The 12,841-nt window shown below is 43.1% G+C and overlaps 1 long non-coding RNA gene and 1 pseudogene across 1 annotated transcript; both read left to right on the forward strand.

Annotated features, from left to right (window-relative positions):
* Nucleotides 1-405: 405 nt before the first annotated feature.
* On the forward strand, nt 406-1,414 carry LOC118498390 (annotated as a pseudogene).
* Nucleotides 1,415-5,583: 4,169 nt separating this feature from the next.
* On the forward strand, nt 5,584-7,007 carry LOC118498379. The gene is made up of 2 exons (XR_004900881.1): nt 5,584-5,674; nt 6,870-7,007. It is a non-coding gene; the product is annotated as an uncharacterized LOC118498379 (long non-coding RNA).
* The last annotated feature ends 5,834 nt before the right edge of the window (nt 7,008-12,841 follow it).

Consider the following 12,841-nt stretch of genomic DNA (forward strand, 5'->3'; position numbering starts at 1 on the left):
CTTGTTTTATTGAACTTTGCTTTATTGAATTTCACAAATATTTCATTTTTTACAAATTGAACGTGGCAGCTCTGCATTGAACAAATATATCAGTGCCATTTTCCCAGTAGTACTTGGCTCATTTTGTGTGTCTGTGTAATGTTTTGGTAACTCCTGAAATCTTTCAAACTTTTTCATTAATATTATATCTTTTACAGTGACCTGTAATCAGTAATCTTTGATGATACTCTTGTAATTATCTTGGGGAACCACCAACAACACTCATATATAGCAGCAAACTTAATCAGTTAATGTGTGTTTGCTGACTACTCCAATGACAGCCATTCCTCCATCTCTGTCCACTTCCTCAGGTGCCTTTATCTATGAGACAAATTGATATTGAAATTAGGCCAAAACAACCCTAAAATGATCTCTAAGTGTTCACTTGAAAGGAAAAGTGATATACCTCTCACTTTAAATCAAAAGCTATAAATAATTAAGCTTAGTGAGGAAGCTGAGAAAGGCCAAAAATCTCCTGACAACCAGTTATCTAATTGTAAATGACAGGGAAAAGTTCTTTAGATAAATTAAAAGTGCCATGCCAACAAACACACAAATGATGAGAAAGTAAAACAGCCCTTATCGCTGATATGCAGAAAGTTTTAATGATATACATAGAAGGTCAAAGCACCCAAAATATTCCCTTAAGAGAAAGCCTAGTCCGGAACAAAATCCTAACTTTCTTCAATTCTGTGAAGGCTGAGAGAGGTGAGGAACCTACAGAAGAAAATTTTGAAGCTAGCAGAAGTTCATTTATAAGGTTTAAGAATGGAAGCCATCTTCATAACATAGAAGTGCAAGGTGAAGCAGCAAGTGTTGACATAGAAGCTTCAGCACATTATCCAGAAGATCTAGCTAAAGTAATTAATGAAAGTGACTACACTTAACAACAGATTTTCAATTTGGATCTAACAGCCTTATACTGGAAGAAGACGCCATCTAGCACTTTTACAGCTTGAGAAGAGAAGTCAGTGTTTGGCTTGAAAGCTTCAGAGGACAAACTGACTCTCATTAGGGCCTAATGCAGCTGATGATTTTAAGTTGAGGCTAATGCTCATTTACCATTCCAAAAATCACAGAGCCCTTAAAATTATGCTAAATCCACTCTACCTGTGCTCTGGAAATGGAATAATAGCACATCTATTTATAACATGGTTTATTGAATATTTTAAGCTCACTGTTGAGACCTACTGCTCAGGAAAAAAATAGAGACTTCTTTCAAAATACTAATGTCCATTGACAATGCACTTAGTCACCCAAAGGCTCTGATGGAGATTTCCAACAAGATTAATATTTTCATGACTGCTAACACAACATCCATCTGCAGCCCAAGGATCAAGGAATAATTTTGACTTTCAAGTCTTATTTTTTTTAATACATTTGCAAAGCTATAGTTGCCATAGCCGGAGATTCCTCTGATGAATCTGCACAAAGTAAATTGACAACCTTCTGAATGTCATTAAGAACATTTGATTTCACTAATGTTTGGAGTCTAATGAACAAACTGAACTAGCAAACAAAATAGAGACAGATTCATAGGTAGATAGATATCAGGCTGAGACCTGTGAGGTATGTGAGGCTTTTGGATGAGGTAGAGAGATTGAGCAAAAAGGCCAGAGAAAGAATTCATGGACATAGAGAACAGTATGGTGATTGCCAGGAGGAGGGAGTATGGGGAGGTGGAGAGGGTATGGGGGGATAAATGTTGATGGATGGTGACTTAACTTGGGGTGATGAACACACAATACAGTGTACAGGTTATGTGTTGTAGAATTGTGCATCTGAAACCTGTATAATTTTGTTATTCAGTGTTATCCCAATAAATTCAATAAAAAAAGTTGATCCCAACTATCATGGATGATTTTGAGGGACCAAGACTTCAGTGGAAGAAATAACTGCAGAGGTAGTGAAAACAGCAAGAGAACTAAAATTGGAAGTGGAAACTGAATTGCTACAATCTTATGATAAAATTTTAACAGATGAGAAATTGCTTCTTATGGATGAGCAAAGAAAGTGGTTTCTTGAGATGGAAACTTCTGCTGGTGAGCAGGTTGTGAAGAGTGCTGAAATGACAAGAAAGGATTTAGACTATTATTACATTTACTTAGTTGATAAAGTAGCAGTAGGATTTGAGAGGATTGACTGCAATTTTGAAAGAAGTTTTATTGTGGGTAAAATGCTATCAAAAACATTACATTTTACAGCCCTGGCTAGGTTGCTCAGTTAGTTGGAATGTTGTAATGTGCACCAAAATATTCCACATTCAATTCCCAGTCAGGGCACATATCCAGGTTGTTGGTTATATCTCCAACTGGGCGACGTACAGGAGGCAAGTGATCAGTCTCTCTCCCTCTCTCTCTCTCTCTCTCTCTCTCTCTCTCTCTCTCTCCTTCACCTTTCTGTAAAATCAATGGACATATGCTCAGATGAAGATTGGAAAAAAAAAAGGAAAGCATCGCATTTGCATCCCACAGAGAAATCATTTGTGAAATCCATGGGAGGTACATAATATCTTGTAAAGGGGGAAGCTGTGAATTTAGAGAGGATTCTATTTTTACTCTTCAGACATTTATAAAGCAGTTTCTGAGCCCCAGCACAGCTCTAAGTATTTACATATATTAACTCAATCTTCATTTAAGTTTATGAGGAACCTGAGGCATTCAGGAGTTAAGCAACTTCTCCAAAGTCACAGAGCTCTTAGCTGGTGAAGTTGACACTTGGACTCAGCCAGTCTAGCTCAGGGTTTATGTTCTTACCCTATATAGTAAGCTTATGAAGGTGCCTAAGTTTGCACAGTCACAGCATCAGCAACCCTGGATTTCTACCTTTCTTTCGCCTAAGTTTCTGCTGATATGCATAAGTAAGTGTATCCGTACTTATGTGCAGGTCCCCATGATAGGGGTCTCAAGACTTGGAAAATTTTAGCTTAAGGTAAAAAGTTATGAGTCTAGCAAGTAATGTGTATGTTAAGCTTTTGTTTCAGAAACTATAGATAAGGCCCATCCTGGCTTCTGGGAAAAGCAATGGGCCTCCTGGGGCACTGGCTAGAGATTACCACCTGGGGACATCTGAACCTTTGTTCCAGGGGGAGTAGATAAGCACTGCCCCCCCCCTTGGGATCAGCTAACTGCCCAGGGCAGGAATGTTGCAGCTTCTGAATCTCAAAGCCCTCAGTGCACCTTGTTTGTCCTCCCCCACCCCTTTATAAAAGATCTGACCAGGAAAGAGAAGGGGAAGATAGTTTGTTAGGGTATGAACCTGCTATCTTCTCAGATCACTGGTCATCTGCATAAAGTGCCCATAAAAGATTCCATCACTGTCATGGCTTATTGGATTTGGTAGTGACAGGCAGCCGAAACACTGGTGCCTTTTCCGGTTACATATTTTGGCGACTTCACCGGGACAGACTTTGGGACTCTCTGGTAAGTCTGGGTATTTGGTGGGGAGTCCCATTGGCTGCCTGGACCGAGAGGCCCTGTGGGGTCGGAGTCAGAGAATCCCAAGCAGCTGCCAAGTGATTTCACTTGGGGATTTTCCCTGCCTTGTTCCCAGCACCTCTTGTTGTTCATATCACACTGGATTGAATCCCTGCACTTTCTGGTTTAGGTTGAAATCCCAGGTCACAACTTAGGTCATTTGTTCTGTTTGGGGTACTTTCTGTTGGAGCTCTGTCTGTGTCCATAAGGATGTCTGTTTTGGGTACCCTCTGTTTGGGGCTCTGTGGAGTTCTGTCTGGTAGAATAGTGGGGAAATGCCTCCATTCCATGAAACGGCCTTTTGGACCTATTCTAATTCATCGACTTATGAGTGTATACGGAAAGTGTTTGTTGTTTTGTTGTAGTACTGTTCTGTTTGTGTCCAGTATAACTTAGACTCAGGAGAGCACTGGTCACTGAATGGGCCTTTAAATTACTGTATTATACTGTAACTAGAGTTGTTTTGTCAAAAATCAGGGAAGTAGGACAAATTACCTTGTCTAGAAGTTTTTGGATTTACATGATAAAGATGGATGCAGAGTTACAAAGGAAAAAAAGAGGAAAATAAGTTAATGGCTCAGAGAAAAGGGAATATACATGTGAAAGACAGAAGCTCAGAGGAGAGGGGTCAGGGAGATCTAGATATTATGACCAGCTGCAAGGTGGTCAGAGTTCCCACAGCCCCAAGGTATCCACTCCCATGAGCGAAATGGGGAAAGTGTGCCTGAATTGGCATCACTGTCTTGAATTGGTCAAGGAACCAGATTTGGTGGAGGAAAAGTTCCTACCAAGGCAGGGCAGTATGCTTTTTGGAGACTTTCAGTGAGAGTAAGGCTAGAAGACCAGCCTGCTACATGTTATTGGGCACCTACTCTGTTTTCTACCTTGGATCCGTTAAATTGGAAAAGCTCAAACCCTTCTTATGGACACAACCCTGCTAAAATGACTGATTTGGTTGTGTCAGTTTTTGCCACTTATCATCTCAGTTGGGCAGACATAGGAGCCTTATTGAATTTTTTGCTTCAGTAAGGGGGATGAGCAGAGGCTGGTGTTGGATAAGGCAAATAAAGAGGCTCAGAGGTTATACCAAGAAAATCCAGGGACTCTGGGCTTTCCCAGGACAATACCTGTAACTGAACCCAACTGGGACCCTAATGGGGATGGTCTTTCTTTCTTAGAGCATTATAAGAGATGCCTCCTTGAGGGAATGGGAAAAGGCATCCCTGAACAGAAAAGTCTGACCATGGTGCAGGCCGTGCAGCAAAAGTCCAAAGAGGACCCCTCCCAACACCAGGAAACAGTTAAGGAGATTCCTGGGGACGGCAAGTGACTGCTGCATTTGAGTTCCAAACTCTGGGATCACTGCTAATCCACTGTGTGAGGCTCTGAAAGGACCAGAATATAGCCCTTTAGAATGGACAAAGGAGTGAACTCAGGCTTTTGAGTCCCTGAAAGTACACCTGGCTTCAGCACCAGCCTTGGGGCTTTCAAACCTACTGAAGCCCTTTCAATGATATGTGTGTGAGAGTCAGGGTGTTGCCCTAGAATTCCTCACCCAAATGCTTAGTGACATTTGCAGTCCATCGCATAATTGTCAAGGAAATTAAATCACACTGTCCAGGGATGGCCAGCCTGCTTGCGAGTGGCAGCCATCTGCGAGCTCTTGGAGGAAGCTGAAAAAGTTTGCCTTGGGACAGCCTATGCCAGTTATGTCTCCCAGCAAGTGTTGAGCCTGCTAGAGCAAAAGAGAAATATGTGGCTGACTGCTGAAAGAATGGGCAGGTACCAAGCCCTTTCTTCTTGACAATCCCAATGTCTCCCTCAAAACTGTATGTAAAGTAATTACTGCCTTTCTTCTCCCAGGTCCTGGCTTGGCTGCACTAATACATGACTGTGCTGCAATAACTGATGAAGTGTATTCTGGCAGAATTGATATATGGAACCATCCTTTAGAAGAAGCAGACTGGATTCTCTATACAGATAGAAGCAGTTATATGGACAAAGGAAGCAGAGAGGCTGGAGATGCAATTGTGACTCTTCAAGGAGTCATGGAGACCAAGGCCTTGCACCAGGAAACTGTTCAGAAAGCTGAACTGACTGCATTGACAAGGGTACTGGAATTGTCTCATGGAAAGAGTGAATGTGTGTATCAACTCAAGGTAAGCTTTCCTGACTTTGCATGCACATGGTTTCATCTGGGAAGACAAAGAACTGTTAACCTCCAAATAAAAAAGAGATTAAGCATGCAGCAGAAATTTTAAAATTATTAAAGGTTGTTTGGGTACCTTTACAGGTGGCAGTTATGTACTGCCCAGGACATCAGAAAGAGGCCACTAAAGTGGCTAGAGAAAGCAATCTGGCTGAATGGGCAATGAAAGAGTCTGCTAAAGGAATATTTATAATGCCTTTGGTACTTGTTCTGGACTTGTCAATATTTGACCCTGAACATTCAATTGCAGACTTAGAAAATGTTAAGAGATAGGGTTTTAATGAAGAAGACCCTGATAGCCAATAGAAAAAGAATAAGAAGGGAGCTATACTGTTTTCCTGAACATTTAGTAGAGCCAGTCATAAAGCATTTGCATGAGGTCACACACTGTGGAAAAGACTCATTAACCACCTATGTCAAACTGTGGCTCACAGGTCCTGGAATTTCTAAGGCCACAAAAAAGTAGTTGCTAGATGTGTTATGTGCCAGAAGAACAACCCCAAAACAGAACCCCACCAAAGGAAAAAGAAAGCAATACCAAAAACAGTGCCCATTTTAGGACTGGCAAATAGACTTTACTCAGATGCCAAGGGTCTGACAGTGGAAATATTTGTTAGTCTTTGTTGACACCTTTTTCCAGGATGGATAGAAGCTGATCCTACTAAAATAGAGAAATCTGTACAAACAGTGAACACTTTACTACAGGAAATAATCTCTCACTTTGGCCACCCTGACAGCATCCAGATTGTTAATGCACCTGCCTTTGTTTCAGAAATTACAGAGGAGGTTAGTAAATTTTAGGAATCAAGCAGAGACTCCACATGGCATGGAAACCTCAGGCTTCTGGGAAGATAGAGAAGATGAACCATACCTTGAAGAAAATATATCCAAGCTGTGTCAAGAAGCTCATCCTCATTGGGATCAAGCTTTACCTATTGCCCTGCTCACGATAAGGGTGGCTCCTTGTAGTGGGATTCAGTTGAGTCCCTATAAAATTGTGTACAGGTAGCCATTTCAGGTCACAATTGGGGTGAGAGATATGTATGTAGATAAAGAAACTGAAGGTAAAAAATATGTACAACATTTAAGTTAGAACTTAGCTGTGACGAATGACCTTGCCTGTATTAGAGACTTTTCTCCCACAGGTTTGCTGCATTCCTTTGAGCCTGCAGACAAAACGCTACTCAAGATTTGGATGACAGCATCTCCAAAAACACAACTAGGAGGAAAGTGGACTAGACCTTGGGACATATTCCTCACCACCCCCACCATGGTGAAACTGGTGTAAATAAAACCTTGGCCTTATCACACCAGAATAAAAAAAAAAAAAAAAAAAAGCACTGGAAGAAGATCTGAAAGGCATCTTTGAAAAACAGTGACTTATGTTATTTTCTTTACCTCCTGTTTAAAGCCTTGTTATAGACAACTTATTCCACTAAAAAATATTTAGGTGTGTTTAGCAAAATTGTTATGAATATTTCTAACATTTACTTTGCAGGAGGAACTTGTTGAAAAAAGTTTCACTTCATGTCTTATAAGTGTCTGTACTCCTTTAGAAAGCCTTATAAGTTATACGGTGTTTGATGATATTGAAAAGAAAATGACCTACTCTGATATTTATAATTGGGGACCAGTGGTAACTATAAAGGACAGGGCAATGTTTTCCTTAAAGGTCACTAATGCACCCCAGCAAGAGAGTGTGCAACTTGTGTCAACTGTACTAAAACTGTCTTGTGTTCTCAGCATGTGTGAAGATGAATTGCACCACTACCACTGATGTATCTTATGCTTATGCTCCTGTTAAACTGCCAACAGGATGGTTTCTGATATGTAAAATGTCTATTCCTATGTTCCAGCAAACAGCTCTAGGGGACCATGCTCTCTGGAAAGACTGACAGTGTTTATGCCTCAGAAGCCCCACTTAACCCAGGTTCAACAGGATTTCTCCCTTACACCTGATTATATCAGTCACTTACACCTTTTAGTCCTGATGAATATGTGTCCCTAATTATATTTGTAATGCCAACCATAGTAACTTATTTAATGTAGAAATGAGCAGATTAGCCTGCACTGTGGCAAAAGTTTTGAATGCCACCTTGCAAACTATCAGTGCCATTAGTCAAGAACTAAGACAAGTCAGAAAAGCAGTACTGGATAATTGTGTAGCTATAGAGTGCCTTCTTGTAAGCATAATCATGGATGTGAAAAACTTAAAAGGACTCTGCTGTTTTAACTGATAGTTCACAGCTCATATTGTTGCAGAAATAGCTCACACACGGGGGAGATGGAGGAGCATGATCCTTTATTACGTGCGGGCTCAGAGGGGAATCCCAAATTCTGAGCAATGAGCTCAAGCTGGAGTTGCTTTTATGCTTGTTACAAGGCAAAAAGGGAGGGGGGAACAACTGCTAAAAGCAAGCATACAGAAGCAGAAGCAAAGGTTAGTGTTTTGGCTTTGAGACAACTGCTTATCGGGGAAAGGCTGCTATCTGGGAACAGCTGCTGGTCAGCTCCTACTTAAGAATAGCTGCTGCTCAGCTATGTCCTGTCACATTCCCCTCTTTGATGCTATAAGGTGTTTTATCCCTTTAGCATCACTATATTCCTGGCTATATGGCTGAGGTCACTCTCCTTGGGAGAGTTGCAATTGCTGATACTGGTGTTGGTATTGCTGGAAGGCTAACACTTTGACGGCTGCCCTACGAGTCACTGTGGCCTCAGGTGTTGGACCAAGGTCCGGAGGATGCAGGGTCCCATATGCCTGACACTTCCGCGTCTGGTAGCCTATGGTCCTGGATATCACTCCAGTCCGGTATACCTTCCCTCCCCAAGTGCAGAGGGATTGCTGTGGCTGAACGCAACCCGATGGCATGTCAGTAGAGGAGCTGAAAGCTGACCTTGGGAGATAGTAAGAGACTACTCTACCACTGAGCATAATCCTATGCCCGGGGGTATTACATTTGCAGGCTGGGGCTGAGACAGGAGCCACATTTGTTAAACGAAGCATACAATAAACCCAAATGCAGAGACCAAACAGAGATAAACTATTCCTAGGGTGATCCGCTCCGCGGGATTCCATTCTGCAGGGATCACAGGCAGTAGTCCAATTCCTAATGCTCCTGAGAAGGTGCCAATTAAAATCAGATACCCTGCAGAACAATGGTCCATTCCTTGGTGTCTTCTTTACTGGCTGGCATCCTCCCGTGCCTCAGCATGGGTATTTTAGGTGCAGGCCTAGTCCTTGGGTCCTCAGGATCTGCTGCTGTTTTTGCACGGCTGTAGTGTATCCAAGGGATGACTCCTGCAACCTAGGCAATGCTAGCAGCAGCAAGTCTGTCCAGGGCAGTCCTGTTTCCTGGTAGAATTTAGCTAAGGTTCCATTTTCCGTCTACGCCCCTGATCATACTGTGAGTACTTCTGACAAGCCTGGTTGCTGAGCATTGCACTGGCAACACTGCCAGAGCCCCAAGGGAGCTTGCAGGCCACTGGGGCAGGCGAAACCGATGGAGCACCGTGAAGGGCCATGACAGAGGATTGCTCGGACAGCTGTGGGGGCACTTCAGATACACAGTGCGTGCCCTCTGCAACTCGATGTGAAGAGTAGGAGTGTGTTCGGGATGTGCTTCTGGTATTCTTTCCTTGATTCAGCCAGGTGCTTTAGCAACATGTGTGTTCCCTCTAGTACCGTTCCTGGGATGGGCCACCAGGAGGAGGTCGTCCATGTACTGCAGAATCGTCAGAATCGTCAGCCCCCCTTAGCAAGGGGCTTCAGGTCTCCTGCTAGCACTTCCCCAAATAAGGTTGGGGAGTTCTTAAACCCCTGGGGCAGTTTAGTCCAGGTCAACTGAGTCTTGACCACTGTGTGCGGATCTTTCCATTCAAAGGCAAAAATGGGTTGGCTGGAAGGTGCCACAGGAATGCAGGAGAAGGCATCCTTCAGATCAAGGCAGGTAAACCACATTGCTGGGGGAAGCTGGCTCAGGAGGGTGTACGGGTTCGGGACCACCAGGTGGCGGGTGACGGCTGCTTCATAGACAGCCCACAGATCCTGGACAGGCCGGTACCTGCTCCCGTTCGGCTGCCATAATGGGTCTGGGCAGGTGTGGCCCCATGTTATGGAGCCAATCTTCTCCAAGCTCCCACACAGGTACTGCAACTTGGGGGACCTGCCTCCCAGTCACGTCTTGAGCGGGGGAGTCTTTCTTTATCTCCCTGGCCCAGAGCATGGCCACAGCTATTCATCACATCTAAGTGACCAGCCAAAGGCTATAGGTATGTCAAATGACCATGCCATAGATTAGCTGTAAAGCTGTTGCTGTACAAAACAGCCCTGCATATTCTGTTTCTGTGTGTCCCTCCCCAACTCACACCTGTGGGGGAAGGGGTGAAGATATCTTAAAATCTCCTGGACGCCTTGAGTTCTGGACCCCATTTTAAATGCCCATTTGGGGTCTCCTCTCTTGGCTGCACCCTGTAATAATCCCTCATTTCAGATATACACCCACTTTAATTTTTTTTAAAGGACAATGGATGAAGGTCTCATCTTCTTGTAACTGCTTCCATCTGGAAATGGATGTTGTTCTACCTACCCATGGATCTGGGGTACCCTGAAGGGGGGGGGGCTGCAGCATGGAGGGAGTCCTTCCTGTAAGGGGAAGGACCTTACAGAATCATAGTTGGCTGTCACCAGGAAGTTGCAGGCTCGGTGTCCAAAGGCTGGCATTACTGGAGTGTTGGCATCCTGGTCATATTCTGGAGGTGACAGATTTGGAAAGAGTTGGAAGACACAATTAAATTATAGCCACTAAATGACAAAGGCAGGGGCTTAGGTAAAGAATGGCTTATGTGGAAGAAGGTGTATAAGGCATGCTACACCTACCCAAAACTCTTGTGGTCCATTATACTTTACTTGGGCTGAGGGGAATATATTAGGATTTCCCTCTTTTCAGATATCTGAACCGTTCCTGTCCAAGCCATCAAGACAGAAAAGGGAAAATCAGTTTTAAAGTGAAGCCCACAGATCGCCCAAACTGCTTACTAACCCAACCACTCAGTTCAGCCAAACCATTGAGTTTCAGGGGGTGATGATGAAGAATGGGTTCCTTAAGTGAGGCCTATATTTCAACCAATTACTCAGGTAATGAAGTCATAGGCATACGTCCTATGAAAACAGAAGAACACACAGGTTGATTCACACAATAGTCCCCAAACCAGTCTCTGTGCCTGTGGGACTGTCTTTTGGGAAGATATTCAGTTGTGAGGTCTTCCCTGCAATGACATTCAGCAATGGCAATTTGACAGGTCTTCCATACCTGTAAACTGTACATCTTTGATGATATTACAAAACCAGTTTCAACTTTCTAATGAAAAGATGCATTCAAGACAGTTAGCTGCATCAATTCTGGTGTCCAATACTGAGCACTATGATTTTCCTTGAACTACAATTCTTCTCCTTAAGATTACCCTTACTGTTATTAAAGGGACTACTTTGAGTTCCGCTTTTCATTTTGACTGTTTGTTTGAATAAACACACCAAGAGCAGCCTGGGTCACTTATGTCTGCTTTGCTGGAACTCACACAGGGAACATTTAGATTGACTTCTCAGTCCACCCCTCAGGGCACAGAAGCAGAGCCACACATCTGCCATCTGACTTTGCCTGTACCAGTTGTTTCATGCAGATCCATGAAGCTTCCATTGTTCCCACAGGTTCCTTTTTGGCCATTTTTCATAAAAGCAACCTCCGTTCCTTCCCTGGAAAGACTGCCATGAACTGCACAACCAACCAAAGTACCAGGCATTTCTTGTGGGCTTACACTAGCTTCACAAGTCAATCCCAGTTCCTCAGGGCTTTCTGGTGATGACCAGAACCCATACATGCCTCCTTCAGACGTCACATTCCAGTCAAAGTCTTGGTTAACAAAACCACTATTAATGACTGGTCTTATTGGTTTTATGTAAAGAAACTTTATGTCTTCACTCACTCCTTCAGAATGCCAAATTCTGGAGGGATCAGGTAGAGAAAAAAATACAAAGCGTGAAGGAAAATACTTTTCCTTCTGATATTTACTAGGATTTTTAAAACTTTTACTTCCACAGATTTTCTGCAACATTTACAAACCCTTGATTTTTTTTCTTTCATATTCCTTCTGATATCTATCAAGATTGTTTCTCCATGCCTTATACCTTCTATTAGTAACTAACACCACATAATTCCTTCCTAAAACTTTTATTTTTCCATTTATCTTTGCAGTGTCCCACAGACTTTCTTCATATATATATATGAAGAAATCCAAAACACAGAGTTCCAGAACAATACACAGGTAGGGGCATTCTCTTGCACCAATGTGTTCATCAGTGCCTTGCAGAGACATGCTCCTTCAGGCCCGGCCTTTTAGCAGAGACATGCTTCTTTGCCTCTGGCTGAAACACTCATCAGCCCCAAATGACCCTTCCCGGGTCACGAGTGGCAAAGGCATTCTCCCTGACCAGTTACAGGCAACCTTAAACAGATCTTTAAGTAGAGAGGGTTTTTGATCAGAAACAACACCAATGTGAGAAATTTGCTCTTTTCCCACAAAACCAGAAAACAAACAGTTGAGGTTTCCTTTACTCCAGGTTTAAAACTTTACATTCTTTATACATAATTTTATTTATTCAGATTTAACCATCATTCTCTTTTAATTCTGGTTCCTTTCCCACTCTGGGAAGGATTATACTTAAACTCAGCATGTGGCAGCTGAAAGTTCCTGACACTGCAGGTACCGTCCACTAAAATTCCCTAGATTTTCAGGGACATCCTGCAGTTTCCTGAAGCTCAGACCCTGCAAACACCCTACAGGTCAGATATTTACCCTTGAATCTCAGTTCACATCCTTCAGAACCAGAGCCATTCTTATCAGAACCAGTTACACAGAGAACCAGACTGATGCAGTGCCCACACAGCAGCAGCATACAGCCTATAATCTGAAGAAAGCCCTTAGCCTGGCACCTTGCCCAGTTCCAAGATGGTGGGGCTCTCACGTGACCCGTCATCCAAAATGACGACAACCATGCACACTCCACCCTCCATGGTGGGGCATTCATGTGGCTCATCCTCCATTTTACGCAAAATGGCGG

This window comes from Phyllostomus discolor, chromosome X (genome assembly GCF_004126475.2).
Source record: "Phyllostomus discolor isolate MPI-MPIP mPhyDis1 chromosome X, mPhyDis1.pri.v3, whole genome shotgun sequence".
Taxonomy (NCBI): domain Eukaryota; kingdom Metazoa; phylum Chordata; class Mammalia; order Chiroptera; family Phyllostomidae; genus Phyllostomus; species Phyllostomus discolor.